Here is a 25,881-nt window from a genome sequence, read left to right as displayed (position 1 = left end):
CGTCCCTCCTCTTGTATTGAAACACAGTCTTGAATACTGTCAAAGTTAGTCCTTCTTACCTTAATACATAAAAACCTTTAAATATTAAAAAGAAAAATAAATCATCTGAGAAGTCTGGAAGGAAAAACATCTTCGTTCCTTCTCTGGAAAAAGAATTAATTAATTAACCCTGTCTTTGAAAGGAAGAGGAAAACCTTTGAGATTTACATAGTTGCATGTAATAGATGGCCTAATTGTAATTAAGAAAGTAGTGTGTTTAAATATCTGCATAAGTACTTGATCACTGAAAAATTTGGAGGGAAGCTATTAACTTAGCTTTCCTTGTAGATGCATCTTAGAGTTCTCATCATTGAAGTTTTTGTTCTCTTTATAGTGTGAAATGCAACCTAAGAAGTTGTTATTGCAGTTATTAGCACTTAAAGACTTTGTGGTTTTAGTATCTGAAATATCATTGAAGTTCCTAGTTGAAAAGGAATATAGGGAGTATTTTAATCCTTTTAAAGGCAGTCATGAAATGTGCTCTTAACTTGCACTCTACTTGGTTGCTTCATTGTTGAAAACGTAACACTGATCTTTGATTGCAAATGAGACAAAAATATTTGCTGTCAAATAAATAGGAAATTTCTCTTAATTTTGCCCCTTCTGGTAGTTTGTCTAGTGACTTACCAAAATTGAATAACTGAATTTTTATTGTTTTTCAATAATTTACTTTCTTTCTTTTAGTATCTAATTGTACTTAAATTCCTCCCCATCTTTAATTTTTCAGGGGGAAGAAAAAGTCGTGGGGCAAACTTGGTATAGCTCTGTAAAATTAAAATTCAGATTCATAGATCTTCATAGGTACAAATGAAATAAATTTTGAAGCTGTTATGAACTCCAGGGTGTTGAGTCCTTAGAATAAAATAACTCTTGAACAATGCCATTAGATGACAAGGCTGAAGAAGCTGCTATGCTTTCCCTTTGCTAGGGACAAGAGACTTTAAGGTCTTGCTGGCAGTGTAGTTTTGTATGATGAACCAAGACAACTTTTAAGAGCTTCTCATGCAATTGTAAAATAGTAACTTTTACATGCCAAAATAAATAAAAAATAAAGGGATTGTTTAGTTGTGGAATTGCCTTTAAAGGGAGTCATGGTTGGCAAAAGGTTTGCCAAGTTCTGTGGGTTACTTTTCTCCCTTCCAAAAAATTTCGTTAATATTTGGTGTGGCACATATTACTTTCTGCTCCACTGGTGAAAGAAGGTGGTTTGGGAAGATATGTGTCGGTGTGTGTGTGTATTTTCAAAATGCATAAGTATTCATTCTCTGAAATAAGAATATTTTGTGGCAAGATAAGTGTACTTGACCTAGAAGGACTTGGTCTGTGTATTTAAAGTTCATACATTGTCAGTGTGCTAGAAAGAGGACTCCTATCCTCCCCTTTTAAGCAGCTGCTGTAGCATTCGTGTAAATAATGTAAATAGTCTTATATTTTGCATTTTCTTGTTTATTCCTTTCTCAGAGGTACTTAAAATCATGTGTGTGACTCTTACAGGCAATTTCTGTTAATTTCAAAATGTGTAGTGCATTACAGATAGTCCATGATAGTTGAGTTTTCATATAGGCTTGTCTCACACTAATGGATTTTACACTTCAAAAACACATCTAGGCAGAGGCAACCATCAGCTAAATAATGCCTTTGTGAGTGCTACTTTGCAGTTAAATGTGTATGGATCAGGCAACACAATTCAGTTGCTTCATCTGTTGCTAAGTAACTACGTTATCAGACTGCTGGGCAAAAGCAGAGAAAGGAGAATTTATGTTCTGATTGTTGAATATGCTAGACATTTCACAGAAAAATAGACCCTTTCCTGTCTTTGGAGTGCTGATTATGTCATGGTAATAAGCAAAAGCTGCAATTAATAAATGGGACAAAGGACGTAGGAGGAAAAAGTTAATGTTGCATGGCTAACTCAACAACAGACAGCTGTTGTTAATTGCATAACTGTTTAGGATTTGTATCCCTTCAAAACCTGTTTATTTATCCTCTGTCCTTTGAATGACAGAAAATTATATGCTGAGCCTCTTCTCTGAAGCATACTGGCTGAATTGGGAACCTAGTAAAAAAAAAAAATAAAAAAAAACCCCAAAAACAGCAACAACAAAAAACCACCCCAACTTTGTAGGACTTATGAAGTGTGGTCTCTCTTGATCTGCCCCCAAGCAGTCTGATGAACTGAACAATTGAATAATCTCACAGAATTTTGGTGTAAATGGAAGAACAGATTATAGCTCTGTCTGGACAAAACTAGAAAGCTTGTTAATTCCTTGTCTGAATTTAGTTGAACTTCTTATTTTATGGTTTTGACTGGTATGGTGTGCTGTAACTTCTGTGTTTGCATCATGAGCATGTTCAGTGTGAATGAAGCTGGTGGAAGGTGGATGGTTTAATTTTGTAATTATCTTTGTACCAATTGCTCTTTTGAATCTTTCCACCTGACACAGAGAGTACCTAGCTTAGGTGCAAAGCCAGAGAATTGTTGCACACTGACGTGTAGTATTCTAGCTGAGACACAGAGTGGGTGGTACTTCACCTGAATGGTTTTAATTATAATAGAAGGGTGGAGTCCTAAAATATTTTAAAGGTTTTGTGAGATGCAGAACTCAGTGACTACAGTGCACCCAAATGAAAGGGTTATCTCCAGAAGCTTTTGTACAAGCTGTCTGTTTTCCTTTTTTCGAATAGAGGAAATATAGATTTAGGAGCTCAGTGTAGAGCTGGAGAAAACCCTTCTCCTCTTAACTAAATTGATTTTGTACACCAATTTATTTTTTAATTACTTTTCCTTAACTGGGTAACTTAATGGCTGTAATTATGATACAATTGTTGATGAAACTTCACCAGGTGGTTGTTACAAGTTCATTCCTTCCTATTCTACCTAGTGTCTCTGGATTTTTGTGGTGAACAAGATATGGATAATGAGAGAGAGCTTTTAAAGATAAAGCAAGGTAGAGTTTTAGATACTGTAAGAGAATGTCAATATTCCTACTTCTATAATTTGTTCCCTTGCTGTCTTTTCTCTTTTACAAGCTCATTTAAGAGTGGATGAACTAGTATAGTAGCTGCTATGGTAGCACTTCTCCTTTCCAATAAAATGAGGTTGTGAAGTAAAGGCAAATAATATGTTTGATGGTTCCCAAATATGTTCATTAAGACAGTTAGAATATAACTTGACTGTGTTTCTATTTCTTTGTTAGACTCTGGAGTCTTCAAGATGACCAAGTTTTGGCCCAGTTGGCAATATAGTTGATATGCGATGACACTTTTTAAGTACATATTTTACAGGTGGCTATTTAGCAGTTTTTAAGATGGGTATTCTGTAAGTGTTCTGCTTACCTTTGCAATTTGCAGCAGATGAGTGTTTAAATTCAAGTTAACTGTGATGCTATGTTTGATAGAAAGTACAGTGCCTAAGATATGTGAAAAATATGCTTTAGTTTCAGTAAATAATTAAGGTAGACTAAACAGAATATTACAGTTTTGTCACACAATTAAACAGTTAACATATGCTTTTACAGCATTGACTAGAATCAACTCAATATACAATATATAATAAAAAATAAACTTAATTATCATATTTTATGAATAAAAAGTATTATGTAAGCTGATAAATTTATTTTTGTCTGTTAATGATATTCTCCTCCCCAGTTCTGTTTTTACTTTGGGAACCATTTCCCTTCCTGCTTCATACTTCATCTACAAAACACTTACTTCATCATTGTACCTTGTGTCACAAATATTGAAAGGAGAGAGTATTTTACTTTGAGTTTAGCCCAGGCAAATTGTTTTAGGAAGAAAGTATTATAAGGCATATAACCTGTCAAATGAAAGAAATGTTTTGGGGAAAATATTCCAAAAGAATGTAATTTCCCTGTCCTTTTTCAATCCCCCACAATATATTCCACATGCTATTTCTCTTTTTACATGCAGTTGCTTGAAACTGTTCTTCTACTTGAAGAACTTTCAGAAAAAAAATTAATTTCCCATGTTTCTACAGGCATACTTTCGCAAAATACTTTTGAACCACTCTATATCATTATTTGAGGTTTTGAAAATAGCTATAGTTGTTCCAGACTTTCCCCTTCAATTAGTATTTTTACAATTAAATCCCCATGTTCAGAAGGACCCCATTTCTGGTTTTCTTTGCAGACACAGGCACCTTGTTCTCCTTTAGACGTGACCTAGGTTTCCTGCAGGAGAATCTCAGACACTGGATTTATAAAAATAACAGGTTTAATAGAGATACAGTATCAGGTCAGTGAAGGTTGGATGCTTTCACAGAGACCCAGAACAAAGAAAACCCCAGGCAATTACACCTTTATGACTTATGCCTCCACCTCTCACACACTCTTCTCATGCCTTGATCATTATAATGGTGAGTTTTGGTTTGAAACAACTTTCCTGGTTTCTTTCTCCATGTCCACCACACATGCAGGCCCTTGATTTCTTGTCTCATTGTGTTACAGCTTCTACTGACAACTGTAGCCTCCTTATTTTCTGTGTTTTTTCAGGTGCATCTGCACACTGGCGGAGGATGGAAAGCTAAAAAACCACAAGTCTTAATATAATAAACATTGCCTAGCAACATCCACAACATCACTATGTTATCAATATTCCTGTCATACTAAAACACAGCACTGTACCAGTTCCTAGGAAGATGACTAGGCAGATTAATTACTCTGGCTGAAAGCATATCTAGGTCTAAGTTCACAGCTTCTAGCCTAAGCCTTCAGCAAATCCAGCTACTCATGCTAAGCAAAGCATCTCAAAGCTTTGTAAGTTCATGTAGCTCATCCTACTCAGGACTTGTTTATGGTGAATAACTAGCATCTCTCAATAACTAGTTGCTTGCTAAAAGTTTATATGCATATTCAGGAAGATTATGGAGTCATGGAATGGTTTGGGTTGGAGGGGGACTTAAAGAGGTCTGGTCCCAATCCCACTACCACTACACCAGTAGGCCATGTAGCTCAAAGCCCCATGCAACCTGTCCCCTTCCAGGCATGGGGCAGCATTTCTGGATAACCTGGTCCAGTGCCTCACACCCCACACTGAAGGACTCTATGCATACTGAGATGGATTTCTTTCTTGTGTACACTATATGTCATAGCTTCGGATAATGATGTTTCATCTTCTGTCAAGTACTAAATTAGAGATTTCTGAAGCAAAAACCAGCAGATGGCATGCTGGTAGTACGCACTAGTAATGATGAAATCCCTCTTGTATTTTAGTTTCTCATACACTTTACATACACACCAGAACCACTTAATGTACCATAAAAGTAAGGTTCAGCATTTTAAAAAAGTGTTTAACAGCTATACTGATACTAAGATGAGGTGTAGGAAGTCATGCTTTCGTAAGAACTACATGAGACATCTGTCTGGTAGTAAAAATGCTATGGAAAAGTTTGTCTTTTGACAAGCTCTTCTGAAATATTTACTTTATTAACTTTTTTAGCAACATAAAAATGATTTAGTCAGTTTCTTAGAAACCTAACTTACAGAACCTTATCCCTTAGAGTTCAATTTTTTTTGTCTTTTGTCTTTTTTGTTTCCATCTGTTGCATTTTGTCCTGGGCAGTTTCTCTAGTACTGTTCCTGCAGTGAAACGTTTATGCCAAGTTTCATGTTAGTAGAAGGGAAAAATACAAAACTTGTGTATATGTGCATAAATCAGTACATGTATCTTCTTTAAAGGCATTATCACCACAGTGCGGACTTCAATTTTCAATATAACTTTCTGGAAGTACTGTGTCAGTAAACACAGTGTGGTGTTGTCACCCTTAGGTGGCAGCATTGGCTTTGTAGTGGTAACAAGCTCCAGGCCCGAGCTTGGGGAACTGGCAATGTGTGGCACATAATTTCTGAGTATTGTGCTGGTTCCACAGACCCTGTGTTCCCCTCAGCTGCCAGGATTGCTGTGAGAGTAATTCTTAAGTGTCTCAATAAAATCAGCTGGATGGTTTCACCACTTTCTGCTTATTTTCTATTGTTTCTTCTTAAACAGGTACTGCATTTTGATGTTGTGAGTTTGCTTGGCATGTACTATGTGTGTGTGTATACATTTAAAAGCCACCAATAGCTGGAGTTGTAATCTGTATTGCTGAATTAATTATACTTTTTGACTACTTTCATGTCACCTGTGGTTGATTTATGACTGTACCTACTCTGCTGTTTAAAAAACTTCCAGTTTAGATATTGATATAAAATTACGCATTACACCACTTGAAGCATTTCTTTGGGCTGTAATTTACTACTTTTAATAAACATTCTATGTATAAAAGTGTGTAGTACATATGCTGTAGATTAATACAATGACAAAGAAGTGAGTGATGGAATGAAAGTGTGGAAAAGTGGCTGTTACAAGACTTTCTTCTACTGTTTGGTCCGCATTATAAGGTGATTTTTCATTTGATACTTGCAGATGATGTATTTTGCATATAATTTTAATAAAGGTTAAATACATTTATTTATACATTCAAGTGACATCTTTTTATGCCTGTGCATTAATGGCTTGCATGTTAGTGTTGTACATCAAACTTAGGAAAAACTATAACAAATAATGTTACAGTTTTGAAGTATTGAAGATTATGATATTGAAAGTCCAAATGGATGGAAATAATGCAAATATCCTAAATGGAATATACAAGAAAATTTCAGGAAGTTGTGACTTTTAAATTTTGAGTTAGAATGTAGGCACTTCTGCTTTTTTGTTTCTTTTGTGTGTTTTTTGGGTCTTCTTGTTGTTAGAATAAGTTATTTGAGCTTTTAAGTAAAAACTTGATGACCAGGAATTGGTAGCTGGATATGGAGCCTTTTCAGTTGTTCGAAATATCCATATTTAGTTGTCCTTTGGGATCACTGCTATTACAGTACTTGAGTCACAAACCAAAATCCATGATACTAGAGTGAAAAATTATTCCACTGAAATTTAGGCCGCTAGATATTAAACTTAGCTAAATGGACCTGAAATTTCTGTAGTTTGTTTGTTTTCTTGTTGGTGTTTTTGTCTACTTGTTTTAATCTAGTGGTATCTTGTGCCAAAGAGAGCACTGGCAAACTCCAGATGAATCACTTGTAGGTTCTTCATCTGTTAAGTTGGTATCTTGACTCATGTTGTACTTTTTAAGATTCTTCAGCCATTCACCAAGCATAGCAATAAATCAAAACTGATACTATTTCTCCCAGTGAGCTCTGATACTTACTGAAAGAGATCATAAGTATGATACTGTAAAGCAAATCCCTTAAAAGTGTCAGTTTCTTTATTTTAAAATAGTGGTAATTTGCATCAATCAAAGATAATACAAATACATTTTTGTTTGCATATGACAGAGACATGATTATGTAAAAGTAATGAATGACAGGCAAGCATCTTTGTTTATATAATTTCTTTCCAGCAAATTCCAGTTGAACTTATTTATCTTTATGAAGCTAGAAGAATGAACTTATCAAATTGCTGAAGCTGTGGGAAAACACTTTTGTTTCCCAGAGAACTTCACTCCAACTTACGTAGGTTACAGTTTTCAGTATGAGAGGTCAGATCATTAGGGTACTAGTTCTACAAATGTCTGCATTCCCTCTTCTCATCTTTCTGTAGTAACTGGTACCTGGGAGCACATATATAAATGTGTGTTCTCTGTGGGTATCTGGAGGTGCTTTTCCAGGTAGTTGTATTGTCCAAAATGCTATATTGTTGGTAAATGATGTTACTGGGCAAATTGAATAGACACGGAAACTGAACTGCTGAAACCATCCTAAATACTGTCTTTTCTGAGTCAAGGTTAAATTCTTCCAAGATTTGAACTGCAATATCAGTCCCCCTGGTGGGTCAATTTTTACATTTATACTTGGATTTACACTTAAATTGCAGATTTATCATTCATGCTCACTTTATGCACTTTCATTCTAGGAATTACAGCATTACTTATTTTAGAATTTGCTATGGCCTTTCAACTGTCATTGTTTTTTTAATCCAGAATGATAATGTTTAAAAAACTGTTTATCTGAACTGTAGACATAGGTACTGTAGTACTTATTGTAGCAAATTTTGAACATCCTCTTCTGCTTTTTAGAACTGTGTGTAGCTTTGCCCCAGTATTTTTAAAAGTCCTTAGCTTAGTATTCCTCCTTTTCCTTGTTTTGTATAATTTGGTTTTTTTAATTAATTTTTTTAATTAATATTTTTCAGTAATAACTATTAAAAATTCCGTTGTATCCGAGGCTTCCCTAAAAATTGTCTTGCTGTGGTGATCCTCAGACACCAGCTTGTGTTGGTATGGTTGTCTCCATTTGGTCTTCTTGTTCCGTTGCATCCAAATGTGGTTTGTTCAGAGTTTTGGGGTTTTTTTTGTGTATGTCTCTCTGGGAATTGTACATATTCTGTCATTATGCAATTAAATTGCAGTTTTCTACAACAGCAAAAATTTTTTAAGTCTTTCAAGTTTTTGTGAGATATATACATACATATATATATATATGTATATATACACACACACATATGTATGTGTGTGTGTGTATATCTGTGTATTCTCACTGTTACCCTACTCCTCCCCATCCCACTGTGGGTAATGAGCTGCTGCCTGAGGTTAAACTACAGCAATGGAGAAGATTGTGCTGGTGTTCCTTCTCCTACAACCTTGGAAAAATTACAAGTACGCCTTAAGAATATTTTCTATCTGAAACATTAAAATGTAAATCAGAAAAAAAATCTAGATTACAAAATCATGAAAAATATCAAATATGATTGGGAAGTAGTTATTTTTAAATATTGTTCTTCTTGAACATAGAGAAAAACAAACAAAATACCTCCAAGGATAAAGTTTTCATAAAGTATTTTTATTTTCCTCACTCCCAAAAAAAAAACCTCCTGAATTTGGAAGTGGGTCAATGGGCCAACTTTGTTGTGGTTGAGTGTGCATTGCCAGCAGAAGTTTTCCAGAAGACTTGCCGAGACTGCTTCCAAGGGCTGCATTTTTGCAGTAGTGATCACACGTGGTGCTGCTGTTGGAGGCGTAGCTGTGCCTCTGCCATGATCTCCCTCATTAACACATGAGCTGCATGCCCAGAGGATTTGTTGCTAGGCCTTGTGTGTCTGGTGATGTCACCCTGCTGATGCTGTCTGTGGTTTTGTGCCTGAGGTACATCCATACTGTTCTCCACTGTCGGGCTTTGCAGCAAGGTGTAGGTGTGACAAAAGTGTTTGCTTTGCATAAAATGTCAGCTTTGCGAGACTTCATCTGCATAATTCTCTTTTATTGTATTTCCCAGTCTGTTCATGTTTGGAGACTTTAAAGTTTTTAAAAGATGCTTTTATAAAAGCAATTTTATAGTCTTCTTTAAAGTAGTCTTGATGTTTTTTAGTATCTTTTTCAATTTGCTGTTTTAAACATGTGAAAATGAAAGTTGTTGGTTGCACTGAAGTTATTGGATTGTTTTGGTGGGAGACAGAGTGTTTGCTGTTAATCTTGTGCAGTTTCTTGAAAATACAGGGAATTACTCAGTTATGTAGAGAATATTTATATTGTATAACATGAGTGAGAGATTTGTGATTGCATTCTTGAAATTGGATGATTTCAGCTACTACATAAGGCTGTTTAAATGTATTTGTTATTTCAGAAAGATGGGAATTTCTAGAATGAAATAGAAGTTGATAATTTCTGTAGTTTTAGGCGTTTCTAAAAATGCCTTAATGGTGCATACTTCAAAAATTTATACTTTATAGGTTTTAGAACAGCTTTATCTTGTACTGTTTTCCTTCATTTTTGGTACATCTCTTGCATTTCAGACTACCTTAGAAAATTTATTCTTCCTATAAAGTTCATTCTTGACCTAAAGGGCTGGGGCTTTTTAAAATGTCTCTTAGCACTGTACAGTCTGGAAAACACTGTGCTGTTACTGTTGCTCCTAGACTACAATTTCTCCAGGTTTTGAAGTATTTGCAACAAAATTTCAGGAACTTTTAGAGTGCTTTTAATGAGATAGAAATAGTGTCAGTGTTTGCTGTATGTACCTCTTGTAGATGTTCTGTGCTTTTTTGCTTTTCTTTTTTTAGTCTTGCTTGGGAAAGGTATTGCAAATAAAGTGTTATGGAAGAATTGCTACAGCTGACCTTTTGTTTTTTTCCATTGTGATACTAGTCCTCTGTGAAATGATGTGAAACTGCAGTGCCTGTAGAGATAAATGGTTGATGTTATTTTTTTTTTATTGGGAGAAAAGCTATGTGGACAGTGAATTTTAAACTTGAATAGCACTACTTTCTAACTACTTCTATTATACAAACGGAAAATTGGGAGGACAGTCATCCTATGGCGGAAGTAATTTTTTATAAATTGTAGTGATTTTGTAAATTCAAGCAAAATTCTTGTGATTCTATCTGGTAGGACTGTCACATCCTGTGAAGGCCACTACCTGCCTCCTCTATATGCTTGATTCCGTGGTGGTTCAAGTTATCTGGAAATTCCAAACTTCTCTGAAGGTATTCCTGCCATTTCAGATACTTTGGTAGTGGCCTAGTTGTTGTTTTCATGCAGGTGACAGTTGTGCTGCATTACAACATAAACTCAGCTGGATCATTGTTTTCCTGTCCTATAAAGCACTCTGTCTGGGACTGAAAAGTATTATAGAAATGGGATATCCTGTATTATAGAAAATGGGATTTTCATGGTGAGATAGTGCTGATTTAGTTCATTGGATTGTGCTTTTACATGGCAGTAGTGATTCTTGGACTGTAGAAAGAGACATAACATATTTGTGAACCGACACCCTCCCAAAATAAAATTTGGGTGAGGTAATGCAAAAAGCTGCTATGCTAAGTTCTTTGTTTTTATTGCTAACTTTAGCTTAGCTAGTAGTTTCCTCTAGTCTTATGAAAATGATGATAGTGCAGATTCTACATTAAAGTAGGCACAAGTTGAATATTAAAACAAATATTTTAAGCTCCTGCCCTCAAGCTACAAGTTTTTGTAAGGAAAATTTCAAGTATGTTTTAATTAAGAAGTATATCCAGATGCCTATTTTTGATTATTTTTGTAAATTTAAAGCTACCTACTTAATGCATAGAAATGTGGTGACACTAATTCAATCATTTGTAATGTCTAAGTATTTTTGTGTCTGCAGAACAATGTCTACTTGCCATTTAGCAACAGATTTTAAGTTTGAAGATGGACAAGGTAATAGAAGGTGATTAAAAATACTAAATGTGCATTAAAGACAGTTGAAAACTGGGTGGTTTTTGTGGTATAAGCACTTTTGATCTGAAGAGTATCTCTCTAAATGCAGACTTATTTAGATGCTACTAGCTGTGCAGAAATTTTGTAGTGCAATATGTATATAAATGCTCCTCCATTTTTAGCATGCTATTTGAAGAAAAAGAATTTAAATATTTTATTCCATAATATTATATGGCTTATATTTTCAAAAAATATTTGCAAGTAAAAATGTAATATTTTTGTCCAGCAGTTAAAAAAAATTAATACATTCTTCTTGAATTGAACATGTTTCATGTCTTTCTGTGTCTGGTGTTTTTAGGAAATGCTGCTTTGAACGAAGTCAAACTTCAATTCATAATTAAAAGGCAACAGGCAGATCAAATATTTAGGTACCATGGCTTATGAATGTGTTTCTCAATAAATTGTTCTTTTAATCTGGTAATTCTGTTAAAGATGTCATTCTATATGTATCATATCTGCCATGTATGAAGTGGTGTGCTAGGGCTGTGTTTACCAGGACAGGCACCTTCTGCAACTGTTAGTCTCTATCACAGGAGACTGCGCCCCTCTTTCATCTATATAATTCTCCAGGCATATTTGTTCCAGGCAGATTTGGCTATCTTAAAAGTAGATTCAATTTTTTTTTTAGGTAACACTGCAAATTTTTTTCTTTGCTTAACATAGTAGGTGGAATTATTACTGTTTTTACTGGTTAGCCTGTTTGTAATTGTATTCAGAAGGCATATGATTATGGTTTTCTTGATTTCTTTTTCTGACTTGTTTTCTTGTCTTGCAGAGAAGACAGGCCCCTGAATGTAAGGAGTAATTACTAATATTGTATACCACAAAGTCAACATTTTTGTAAAAGCGGCTGTTGATTCTGAAAACAAATATTATTGGAGAATTGCCAATTAATTTCATATTGCAGTCTCTGCAATTTGTAGTACTTGCATAAGTGTAGCATTACAATTTCAGTTTTTCTTGCATTTTCAGTTGCATATATCTTTCCATTGCTTTTTACTTTAGACAGAAATTCTCCTTCTAGCTGGGGAGAATGTGTGTGTGCCAATCTTTCATTTAGAGAAGTTCTCATTTTTCACAAAAAAATAAGAGATCTCTATGAATATCTCCTTATGAAGCCTTAAAATTCAGTTTTTTTTCTACACTAGTTAACAGAGGAACCCGCAGCAGTACGACAGATGTGCTTTTGCTGTTTTATGATCCTTTAAAAAATACAGCTTGCCTATGTTCAAACCCAGGTTTGAAGGGAAACATTGTTATTTTCTGTATATACATGTCATCTATGCTAAAGTAGTTTATTTTATAATTTATGGATTACTTAGATGGATGCAGAGCAGTGTGATGTGACTTGCCACAGGATGAATTTTCTGTTCAGAGTGTGAAAAGGTTTGGTAGGGCTACCTGGTACTTCTTCCACTACATGCTATGATCTGCCCTAAGCGTAGGATCAAATAAAAGCAGGCAATGGTGGTTTTGTGTCGTCTTGTCTTAGTTTACTTTTGCTCATCTATGCTTTATTCTTTGGTGGTTTATGAGAGGAACATGGGGAAATAAGGAAAGTTCTTGACTCTCTTTGGTCTTGTCTGAGAGGCTTTCCATCCCTGTGGTAAAATCAGTGGATGGCATTGATTTTTTTTTGGCAGCTTTAACTAATATATCTAGATTTTGTCTTGGAAAAACAAAAATTAAGTTCCTTGGTGATGGGTTTTAGGTGGTATTTTTTCTTGTTTGCTTTTGAGTATTGGGGGTTTTTATGATCATTTGGAGAATATGGCTTGGGGATTAAAGAAAGTGAGAGTTCAGGAAAAGCCTTGCTGCTGAAATCTGCAAGATGATTAAAAAAACTTGCTTTCCCAGAAGTCATGTGTTCTCTGATACTGAAAAGAGACTTTACAATGGATGCTGTAAGCTTCAATCCTACTTTTTACATGGTTCTCCCCTAAAGTTGAAGCTTGGCCTAATCAAATGACAGATCAGTTATAATTGATGCTGCTCTCCAAATGCATCCAGTCTTAGAGCACATTCTGGCTTTTTTTCTGCTAGAAAAGAGTGGGGATTAGCAGTCAGATTTTCCCTAAACTCATGTTTCTTTGCCTTTTTTTTTTTCCCCACGGGAAATGGGACATGTTTAAGTCATTGGTGTTACTAGTACTATTTCTGATAGTGAATGTAAGCTATTTTTATCATAGGGGATTGCTAATTTGAGCTCCACATGATCTTGTCTTTAAAATGAAAGATTATTAAACTGATAGATGAGTGTGGAATAAAAGGAATAGATTATCAGAGCATCAGACTAACTTAGAAAATTAATTCTTGAACATGTTCTCTGGTGTATAAGTTCCTCAAAATAAAAAGGGGAAAGGGAAACTACATCTTAAGACAATGAGTCTGAGGATAGGAATTATGAAAAGGTTTATGGATTCATCCTTAGCAGTGAAATCCCATGCAGCTGTAAAACACAATGTGAAAAAATATTTCACTGCTGAGCTGAAATACTTTTGCCATAGGTAGACTTTGGCCATAGAGATTGCAAGTCTAAATTCTCACTGATATTTTTGTGTTTTATTCTATGCTACCATTTTTTAAACACTTACTGATGGATTTCAGTGGTAGAAAAATGTCTTTAAAAAGACAAACATGTTTAGCAGAGTAAAGATGAAGAAATTACTAGTGGACAGATGGTCACTCAGTGATGGTGCACCATTTATAAATTTGTGAACTTATCATTGAATTGACATGTATTCCAGTGCCTTGATGAAATCCAATCTATTGTATTAACACTATGATTTTTATCAACTAAACCAAATGTGTTTATCAGTCAGTTTTGAATTATTTCTGTGTGAATTTATGAGCCTAAATCAGTACTGTTTGAGGTGAATTAGACAGATGGAGAAGTTTTAAATTACTCACTATTGCGTAGCTGCTCTTTGTGCAGTTCTGGAATTACTGTTGTGATTAAAGATATTTTGGTATCCCATATGCATTTTGTTGTTTGTTTTCCTCCTAAATACTGACTTAATATTATGTAAATAGTTTAAATATCAATTTATAAAATACTCCAATTTAATGTTAATTGGGGTGAATTATATGCATTGGGGTGAATTATATGTGGTGTAAGGTGAAGACTTCCCTTTTGTCAATTTTTTTTTTTAAGGCACAACAGACCACATTGTTTGTGAGTTGCGCAACTCACAAGTCACAACTCATTTCCAATGTGTGAGGAGTTCTGATGGACGGAGGCTGACAATTCAACCTTAATATTCTATTCCTGTTATTAAGAATGTGTTTTTTCTGACCACTGTGGACTGCTTCAGGGGATGGTGTGGTGTGAGGGAGGAAGGGTGCAATTTTCCTCTACTTAATTATTGTATCTTTCAGGGGAACTGTTTACTTGTTGCTGTAATCAAAGTTGGTCTATGGAATGGTTTTAGAATCACTTATCTTTTTGAAAACTGTCCCTGCTCTCCAATCAAGCAAAGGAAAATAGAGTTCCAAAGATTCAGTTAACCAAAAAATTAGACTCTTCTGTTGATTGAGAATTTTGGTTTAACAGTAACAGTATTTAATGCTGACCTCAGTTAAAAATTTTAAAAATCCCTAATATATTAAAGATATTATTTTTTTGATTCCTCATAAAGCTGTATTTTTGTGTAGCTATGTTTTTTCTTTACCATTTCTCCTCTGAAATTTAAATGGTTTTTTTTGCAAAGGTTTTGTCCTTGTTATTTAGTCTAATCTAGTTGTTACACAAATACCATGTCATTTAGTAGCTAACATTCTTTTCTATATAGTGCAAGTGGTATTGAAAATGTTTACTGAAAGTTATTATTTGTCTCACAAAGATTTTAGACTTTTTTTCTTTTTATTCTCTCTTGCAAACTGTTTGAAGGAGGCACAGGGCTTCTGTCTTTGCAGACCATAATTCCTTTTCAAATTCAGGTAGTAGATTACAATTATGATGCAACCCGTAATTTTCATCTCATTGTTATTCAGTGTTATTGCAATCCTTTTAAGTTGACTGAAGTGATTATTTTCCCCCTCCAGCATTCCTTCTGTTGAAGACTTTTGTCTTTGCCTTATGTACTTTCACAGTTTATTTTCAGTTTTCACTAGCTGACACTGAGTTTGTTCAAGGTCAGTTTGTTTAGCTTTATCTGTCTAATACCATTACCACTGGCATCCTCACCCAGTAACAATAAACAAGGTTTCAGAAAGATTGTTGTTTTGCATCAGAATGGGTGTTAAGACTTTGTGAACAGGGATGAGAAATTACAAGCAGCAATCCCTGAGGTAGGAGGTATCACCCGAGTTTGTATTAAGATCTTGTCTGCTCTGCATAAAGCTGTTACTCAGTAGGATGTGACCTGCAGAATCAGTCATACCTAATTTCAATAGACTTTTAATCTGTTTCTGGAAAAGTGTGTATCTCTAAATATCTGCTGTCTTTTTCATTATTACTTTAATTGTTTTTCAAGAATGCTGAACTTAAGTTTTGTTATTTTTTCCTTTGTCTGAGTTTTGTTTTTTCAATTCCAGATCAGTTGAAGTATTTGTTGTTTAGGCTATATTTAAAGCTTCACACAGGCTGCCGTATGCAAAGATATCTCTTCAGTTTGCATCATGTGCATTTTGTTCTATTCTGTTTGGATAAGGCAAGAAATATTTAAGATATTTTTTGTCTTTATTTTTCTCAGGTATTTCCAATGGTTTTCTCATCCTTACGATTTTCTTCTAAATTCTGCAGCTTTGTATTTAAATTCAGTTTAGAGAGAGATCTGTTCCAGTTTAATTTTCCCGATTTTGTATACTTGTCTTCCTCTATTATTTTGTTTTGAAGACCTATTTTTTTGCCCATTAAATTCATATAGTAACTCACTTGTAGATTAAATAAAAACCCATTTAGAACAAAGATGGTGTAGGCATAAACACTGACATGTAAGAGTGAATTGTCAGACAAAATGTGATTGTTTTATTTGAAAAAGCTGAATTTTGTCAAGAAACCATAGTTATATTAAAACTTATGAAAATAATTGTTTGTCTTAAGGGAGACAGCTTCTTTAAATACAGTGCAGTCTTCCTTAAGGAGAAATTGTAGTCCCCAATTAGTAGTTCCCAATTAGTGCCTTGCACAAATTCTGACAAATCCATCTGTTGTCATGACTTGCTGTAACTGCTAAAGTTGTTGTGTGACCTTGCAAGGATGGACTTGAATAAATCTTTCTGATGCTAATGTAGTGACCTGGAGTTTCTTGATGGAAAAGGGCTGAAAATAAGAGAGCTTATTTTCTATGTATTCTTTCTGTTCATTTCAGAATTATTCCAGGGTGCATGTGGGAATGTCAGCAAGTTATGGTGCTCTGTTATTGTACATAATTTTCTTGCCATGAGGAGTTCAGCAAGCCTCCAAAGAGTCCTGCTAGCTTCTGGAGTTTGAGTGATACTTTTGAGAGACAATAATTGGAAAAATTAGTTGAATTTTCATCAGAACTTAGTTAAAAATTAATACTGACTGGAGGTAGTTATTTCTGAATTATGTAAGAGATAATTAGATCTATAACTCTTCAGAATATCTGATTTCAGTTTTGGAAGTTAAGCAGTTGACATAATTGAATTTCTATACACACACACTTAGGACTTCCAAAAAGTTATTTCAAAATGCTTTTAATATGTTCCAAATACTTTTAATATGTTCAGTTTCTATTAATTTTGAAGAATGATCATGCAACACTCTGGAAGTCAGGAACTTCTTATTTAGGGTATTAAATGTGTGATCTTTAATATTAGGCTGTGACCCATGTCATGCAAATCTTTTGACCTGTGATTGTGTCCTTTGTAATATGAGTTTCAATTCTTTCACTGGACTTCCAGACTCAAAAAGATTGTATGTCTTTCAAATACATACTGCACTGAAATTTAAACAACAATAGCACGTGTAATTACAAAGCTAAACCAAAATTTATATTATTATTGTGTAAAAACCTGTATACGTCTGTATTTTGTATGTTCTCCAAGTAACATAATCTGATTTAAAGTCCTCCTCTACTTTTCTTTGCCTTCTGTGAAACACCCAGTTGCAAGGAAAGAGTGGATATAAAGAACTTGTTCATTTAACTCTCAAACACCTACTGCCAGTAAAACAAAAATCATACCCTGCTTCTCACACCTGTGCCCTTCTGTGGTATGAACCAGCTGGCCTTCTGTCACTTCCTGCAACATCAGTTAGAAAACTTTAATAATAATAATAATATTTGGGGAAAAAATGTGCTTCTCAGTTTAACTCGAGGAGATTTGCTGGCTTTTCTTTTGCAGGGAAAAAGGATTTAAACAAACTTTCCATAACATTTGTTGGTTGTGTATTTCGTGGCAACCACCATGAAGTTCACTGCATTTAGGGAGACAGTGAAGCCGAGATGAAAAGATCTAAATTCATGAAGACTCAGTTTCACAGCTGGTGTATAATCCTTTCTGTTGTCACTGGTGTCCTGGCCTCAGTACCCAGCAGAACAAAGGGAGCTGAATTGGAAATGGTGGGAGCTGGGGAGCCTCTCGCTGGCAGCACATCTCATGGCCATAGGCCTTGTCAGGGCTCAGTGTGATACCCTTTATTCCGGGTGACAGATGTGAGGTGGGTTCTGCGAGGGGGAAGTCATTACTAATGTGAGGGCAGTGTCAGATCAAAAGTAACCAGCGATCAAACAAGGTAAAGGGGCTGCGGAAAACAGGCTTTCTGTCTGGCCTCAGCACCTGCTGGATCACTGAGGGGAATGGGCCTGTGTGTCAGGTTGTACTGATTCCCTTTGATCTCCAGTGAATGAGCAAAGATGGGAACTGAAGGGGAGAGGGAAGAGTTTTATTTCCCATTTCTTCAGGGCAATTGAAGGTGGTTTGCTATGTAATGCTGGTATGGACTTCACAGCTGAAAAAAATCTCCAAAAGACCCCTGTCGGAAGTAAAATGTTCAGGGCTTGGATTTTTTATTTCTAGCGTGATCTCACTGATGAATTCTTCGATGGTGTTTAATGACTGGTGTTTGATGACTGAGGATAAAATCTGAAATTTATATTAGAACACATTAATATTCTAATATCAATTAACATATTATCTAGTACTATAATATTAAAATTAAATATTTGAAATATTTCTATTTCTTTAAACAGAGAGATGTAGCTGCATATGCTATAAGTAGATGCATTTTTTTCTGTGGAGACTTTTACTATAACGCATAATTTAAAGTCTAGTTAGCTATAAAGTAACAATAAGGAATTACCTGTAAACATTTCAAGTATGATGATAAACCGTATTTGGTGTTCCACAAAGAGTGTTCCATTTCTGAAATACTTACCCATATGTACGCATACCTGCAAAACCTAAGTAATTTTGTAGTTGTGATTTTTTTATGGTGTTCGATGACATAATTCTGTAAATCAATGTATTTTATTGTACAAGCTTCCTTGTACTTTAAATAATTCCTCATGTCTGCACCTTTTTTATTCTGTTAAGTAGATTTTACAACTAATTTTTTATGGATGACTTTCTTTATACAGCTATATAGTAATAAAAATTTATTTTATTAGGAGGCATACTTGTCACATTTCAATTATAAATTTTGTTTTCTGCACTCAAATGAGGAATATCTGCATCTTGTAGAGTGTATACTGAAAAAAATAATACTCAAATCAACTATTAGAAATTGTTTTGTAATTTAACAATTATATTGTCTTTTTTTCTAACTATGATCTAAGCTTTCTTTGTATTTTAGAAAAGATTCGCAACTTACCCTTCCTTTCATCCCTCTTTTCCTCCCTCCTCACCTTCGCCTTCACCTTGCCTTTCCCCTTCCCCTTCCACTCCTCCTCCTCTCCTTTTCTCGTTTCCCTGTAGAGTCATGGAGTGATTTCTGTGGCAAGGGAGCTTATGAGTCACCTGGTTCAAATTCCCTGCCATGGACAGGGACACCTTCCACCACACAAGGTTGCTCCAAGACCCATCCAAGCTGACCTTGAAAATTTCCAGGGCTGGGGCAGCCACAGCTTCTCTGGGCAATCTGTGCCAGGGCCTCACCACCCTCACAGCAAAGAATTTTTTGCTAATATCTGATCAAAACCTACTCTTTTTTTTGAAGCTATTCCCTCACGTCCTGTCATTCCATGCTCTTGTAAATAGTCTCTCTGCATCTTTCTTGTGGGCTACCCTTTGGGTAGAAGTCACTCCAAAGCCCTTTGCTTTCTAGGATGAACAATCCCAATTCTCTCAGCCTTCCCTTGTAGCAGAGATGCTCTGTCTCTGATCATCTCTCCTCTGGACTCACTCCAAGACATTCATGTCCTTCCTGTGCTCTGACCTCAGAGCTGGCTGCAGCAGTGCAGGTGGAGTCTAACAAGAGTAGAATATAGAGTATTTTTATCTTAATGAGTATGTTTTGTGGTTTTTGTTAAATCTGAAAGCATTACTGTGTATATATTACCAGATATTTCAGAGGTTTGTTTTTTAAGGTGCATAATCTTCGTTGATAACTTAAATTACATTTAAAAAAAAGAAACCTAATTTAAAAATACTCCAGAAGTTTTATTATCAGCTTGAAAAGTTTTTCATAGTTCAGTACTGACTAAGCTAAATAGTGGATACTGACTATAGTAATTTCATAGTTCAATATTGAAGTGTCCTGTGCAGCTCTGTAATATTTGTACTGTTACTATGGAAAAAACCTAACCTGGTGTTCTGAACTCATTCTGTACTTCTATGGCTGGCCTTTTGTTCTTGACCGCAGCTTCTCAAGCTTTACACTTCCATTAATTGGTCTTAGAGTCTTCCCTTTCAAGTGACCACATGGCTTGAAATCAAAATATTACTCACACAGTAATTAGAAGAGTAACTAGTGTTCAAATATTTTTTAGAAAAAATATTTAAATCTGTTTGTTCTTCTCATCTCTGAGATAAAGAAAAATAACTACACATCCACACAAAAAAATTCAGAATAAATTTTTATATTCAGAGGGATAGTCATGTATGGTTTTCATCCTGCTGCAGTTTAGACAAATGGGAATGAATGCTATGCATTTGCTACTTCTTTCCTTTGTTATTTCTGTTGTTTTTGTTGTTAAGTAAAATGGCACTTTTAACGTTCCTGTGAGCAGTAAAGTATAATAAAGCTTCAGCTGCAATGCCATCTGAGTCCTCCTAGTAATCACTTTGACCTAAAAATTTAAAACTCTATTAGATTTTTCCTATGGTTTTTGTTCTTCAGCAGATTTATCATTTAACATGTAGCCTCAGGTGACATGTTTATCTTCTGGAATCTTAATGTTCCAACTGGCAAAAAGAAAAATCCTAGCCAAAATAAAAATATCTTCCTGCATTTGTTCTATACCCTGTCTTAGATTTGCAACCATTTGAATAAAAGCAGCGCAAGACCTGTCTGCAGGAGATTAGGTATTTATCTTTTATTTATTTTTTTTACTTTAATTTTTTCTTTCCATCAATATAGGCTCTAGTCCAGCTATTTTATAAATTTTTTAGCTTACCTGCAACTAAACAACAACAACAATGAAGATACACCAAAAAATGGCCCAGATTTTATAAATAAAGCAGCTTTCTGTGTTGGGCCAACTTTGTTTACTGTGCAGGTTTTTTTTCCCGACTACACAACTAACTAATTCTTTGCAGTGTTAAAATAAAATTTCTTAACTTTTAGTACGAACATTGAAATCTTCTGAGCATCTCTTGGATGTTAGAATTAGAGAAATTTGAGTACACAAAAAGCTCAGAAAAATACAACTAAATAATGTATACATACAAATATCCCACAGGTGGATGACAGGAGGATGCTGCCAGGTTCTTTCCAGTGGTGCCCAGTGATGGACAAGGAGCAATGACTGTAAATTAAAGCACAAGAGTTTCCACCTCAACATGTAGAAGAGCTTCTTTACACTGAGGGTGGCAGAGCTATCAAGGGAGAGCGTGGAGTCTCCCCTGCTGAGACATTCCGACCCCACCTGGACACGTTCCTTTGTCACCTGCTTCAGGTGGCCCTGCCATGGCAGAGGGGGTTGGACTGGATGATTTCCAGAGGTCACTTACAACCCTGACAGTTCTGTGATAAAAGACATGAATATTTTTATGACATAAATACAGGCTAATCAAAACATTTGATCTCAGAAGGAATCAGAAAGTCATTCACTCATCCTTTTTAGCTAATAAATTGCTAGAAGGATCTGAGTCAAATATTTCTGTTAATTGAAAATAAACAAATGAGCGAAGAGACTTCCATGACCATCCAAGTCCAAAATCAATGGTTCCCTATATTTACGTAATTGGAGAGGGAAATACCAAATTAAATGTGTTTTAACTGAGGCCACTTGGGGGAAGATGAAATGGGTGAAGTTCTGAGTAAGAGCCATCTAATGGTCATAATTACTATTAATACATTCAATATTGTTTTTAAGATACTGGTTGTCTCTTAATCTGATATAAGGCTTGATATGTAATTTACTTTACGAAAGCGTTGCTGTGGTAGAGGAGCAATAAAAGCTTAAATAATTCAAAATGGTCATTTTTCTACTCCGGTTCAATACATAGGACAAAACTTGCCCTAATGTCATTTGAATGTTTTGCATTGGTATGTATGGAGTCATCCATTAGTAATATAAGAATATATTGTTTTACTTACTAAATGAGTTCAGAATTAATTTGCATACTGACAGATGTTTAATTTTGTAGTCTTTTAAAAAGAGTATTGAGTGCTTCCCCTGTATGTTCATCCTACAGTGTCTTTGACTCTTCTGAGCTATCTGATAAATGTTTGAGAGAGTAATTTGAAGTATTAATTTGGGCTAATTAATTACTTTGGATGTTTTGAGAGATGTTCTGCTGTGTCCACCAGATTTACTTTTATTCATTTGACTCCTTTTTATATGTAAAATTATAAATGTTTCCAATTTCAGTTTTGTCCTTCTAGCAAAAACATGGTGTGTCCAGTGCCAGCTGTTGCCTATCTAATCCTGAAAGTACAACTCTATGTGTGTTGGATTCTTTAAGTACTTACTAAGTACTTACTTCAGTAAAATTTCTGTAACAATGATTCAGTTCATTTTATGAACAAGATAGATTCATATCACAGGACATTGTGACACTGTTTGGTAAAGCTCAGTTCCAGAATGAATAATAATAGCTTGTGTGTTTTGGAGTATACGAGGGCATAATTTAAAAAAGGCTCTAACACAAAATCTGTGTTGTGTCCTACTGATTTTAGTGTTTTGTGTGTTGAGGCTTTCTTGTGGATGTTTTGGTTTTGTTTGTTTTGGTATGATTTTTGTTTAGTTTTGTTTGAACTTGTGTGTGTGTTTGTTTTGGTTGGTTGGTTGGATTTTTTTCTCTCCATAAAACCACTGAGCTAGCACAGTGTGCTTTCTTTATTGTTGCTGCAATACATTTGCGCAGAGTCTGGACCTGTAATGCAGGGCAGAGCTTATTGTTAAATATTCCCAAGCTATTGTTAAATATTCCATGAAATTTTAAATGTGGCAAAAATAACGTTGGAGTCTGGCACAACAGAAATACTGTGGATAAAAATATGAAAATACTTTTCATTTGCAAGCATGCCCTTTTGATGTGTCAGCTGTTTATGCACTAACTAATGTCAGCATACCTCTATTTTGCATTAATTACATTGGGTGTGTAACTGATTAAATGGTGTCTATTACAGTCAGATGAACGTATCTGTATGTTTCCCCTGATGACAGCATTAGCGGTATTTGTAGCCTGTACACATTTTCAAGGATTCAGTTAAAATTATTATTCTAACAAAATTTCAGGAAATTTAAAAGGGCTATTAAATTCTGTGTTTTGTTAACAGTGTGTACACCAGTGATTGTATTTCCAACATAAGGATGGCATTTGCAACTGCAAAAAAGGACTGCAAACTGACTTTAGAAACTGCACTGCAGTATATCTTAATGATCCTGCTTGCGCATTCTGTAGTTCAGTGAAAAAAACAACTCCACATTTTTGAGTACTCTTTCACAGTTGGAGGGGCATCTGTTTGCAAGAGGGTGTCATTCAGCCAGTAAGATAAGACCCTTGAGGTGTACTAAAGTGTTGACTACCACTTCAGTTTTTTATCTATTTGCCAGAGTGCAGAGAATGAACAGGAGGGGAGGGGTGGGAGAAAGGAAAGCTTGGGCATTTTCCAAGGCCCCAGTGTCTGTGTGTGAAGGTTTATAATTATAGGCTGGGAGGCTGACTTTTATTGGGCAGGCTTTTCTGTTGGACTTACAGCCTCCCTCTGTCCCCTCCCAGGTGGTAGCTGGCTTTCATAGCCAGAATTGCTTGACATTCTCAGACATGGCTAAATGGGACCTCAGCCCCGGGGTTCACATGCTGCCAGCTGGAAGAAAGTAACAAATGAGAGCAGATGACAAAACAGACGTGCATAGTAAGAGAGGGAAAGAAGGGAAGGAAAAACAAAGGTAGGAATAAGAAAAAGAGAGAAGATAAATCATAGGGGAGGAAGGGATGGTGGAGAAATGAAATGGTGGCAAATACTGAGCTCTAGGAAGTTCTGTTTCTATGGAAGGAACTCTTTTTGTTGCTACATAAAATGCAGTAGCATTTTGTAATGATAAAACAGCTATCAGGATGGTGAAATTGGAGGGGTATTTAATGGTATTTCGTGTCAAGGCCATGTGGTTGTTGATTCTCTTGTAATAATTTTGCTGAGTTGCTTGTAGTATTCCTTTTTGAAAAGTTTCTTAAAATACTTGTTCTGGACCTGCTTTGGTACTTACGTAAACTATATCTTTGAGGTTGCAAAATACTCAAAATTTAGAGATCCCCTTAACTTTGAAAATGGATACTAATTACCATCCGAAAAATTATTTATGAAAAAAGAAGACGGAAATTACAATGGAGAGCAGCAGTTCTGAAAATGAATTGAAAGAAATCCTGCACTTGATGTGCTAGCATGTGTTCTAAATTACTTGGTTTTATGTTATGTTCAAGTCCTTGTTTACTGTTCTGAAGGGAAAGAATGCTTTGTTTTTTAAGATTAGAATGTTTTTCACATGAACCTCCTGTTTCTAGTTAATGATGCTGTTACCTTTAATTCTTTTTGGTCTGTCTGGATTTTGTAATAAATTATGTACTAACCCTAACAAATCAAGTCAGAAATTTGACAGATATTGCAAATTTGAGTATTGATCTCATCTAAGATGCTATAAGTTAGCTTATCTATTAAGTATCAGAAACATCTCAGATTTTTTGAATTTAATTTTTTTTAAATTCAAAAGCATTTTAAGTCTCTGATTGTGTTTGAGCATAGTAAATATCAGGTTACACTTTGCTGTCTGCACTGGCTACTTTGAACATGCTGTGTTTTATCCTTTTTATATTTAAAACTATTCTGTCATATTGGCTGCAATATGAAGTAGGTTTACTGCATGAAACTATAATGTGGAAAACTTTAAAGTACAAGTATTTGTCTGAAATTCTAAAATGGTAAAAGGCAGTAGGTATTAAATAAAAAGTGCCATGCATTATGCTTTCAACTGTAATACATAATGAATACAGTCTGTACATAATTCAATGGTGCTGAGACCTATCATTCATGTCTGAATTTTTAAGCTCACCTGGAAACCTTTAATGATTTAATAAAACAGAAAATAGGTAGTGTAGATAACTGTTGTAGATAACTGCTCATCCATTGCTTTTCTATACCAGGCTTCATGACCAGTCATGTTCTGGTTTGTCTTGCACTTCTAAAACATAAGTAAAAATTTTTAGAGACTGATTGAGAAGGGCGAAACGCCAAGCTGTAATATGAAGTTGGTTGGAAATGGGGGAATCAATATTTTAAAATTTATCTTGAGCATGAGTTATAATAATGTAAGCGATAGAAGACATCCTGCTGCAACTGTACTGTTCCAAAAACAGAAGTGATTGTGGATGGGAGATCTGTGAGATTTGGGAGATAAATTTTTTGAAGGTGATTTGCTCATCAGATTCAGTGAAATCTCTAATACTCTGTTTTCCTCCACCATCTAATCTGCTTGTACTCTTTAATTAATAAATTTTAGCAATTAATGAAGAAACTTTACAGTAAAATACAGTGATAGAACATCAGTCGTGCAGTTCTCCAGTTAATTCCAGTATAATGAGTTTTGCTGCCTCACAAATGACTAGTTCATCATCTTATGAATATGTTTAATTGCAAATTAGTACTGGTCACTTTCATACTGTCAGAAAAGCTTTTGCACAAATTCACAGTGAAAGTATGACCAAAACATGTTTGTTTCTCAGCTGTAATTTGTCAGAAGAAGGTTGGAACCTGTTCTTACATTACAGTCTTGTATAATTTACTGTACATTCTTTTTCATATTACTGGGTTGTTGTGGTGCTTCATGTTTTCAAGATATCTGAATGAGCTGGTTATCAAAAAAGAAGAAAACATAGGAAAATGTGATTTGGTGGTCATGCTTCTCTTCCTAGTGCTGTTTTTGTGACAGACAACCCTTTTTTGTAAACATGTTACTAAGATCTCACTTATATTGTTCATATATGTATACATGATATTGTACATTGTTCACTTATGATGATTTGATTCTTATTCCTGGAGTTCTACT

At 35.0% G+C, this 25,881-nt stretch overlaps 1 protein-coding gene across 2 annotated transcripts in view; it reads left to right on the top strand.

The window, feature by feature from the left end:
* FBXL17 (F-box and leucine rich repeat protein 17) overlaps window positions 1–25,881 on the top strand; it is a 280,165-nt gene that overhangs the window by 19,564 nt on the left and 234,720 nt on the right. The gene's annotated exons all lie outside the window — the stretch shown is intronic.

The sequence above is a fragment of the Passer montanus genome, unplaced genomic scaffold (genome assembly GCF_014805655.1).
Source record: "Passer montanus isolate IOZ18808 unplaced genomic scaffold, ASM1480565v1 scaffold87, whole genome shotgun sequence".
Lineage (NCBI taxonomy): Eukaryota > Metazoa > Chordata > Aves > Passeriformes > Passeridae > Passer > Passer montanus.
The sequence above is the reverse complement of the archived record's forward strand: the minus strand, read 5'-3'. Positions and strand labels throughout refer to the sequence as shown.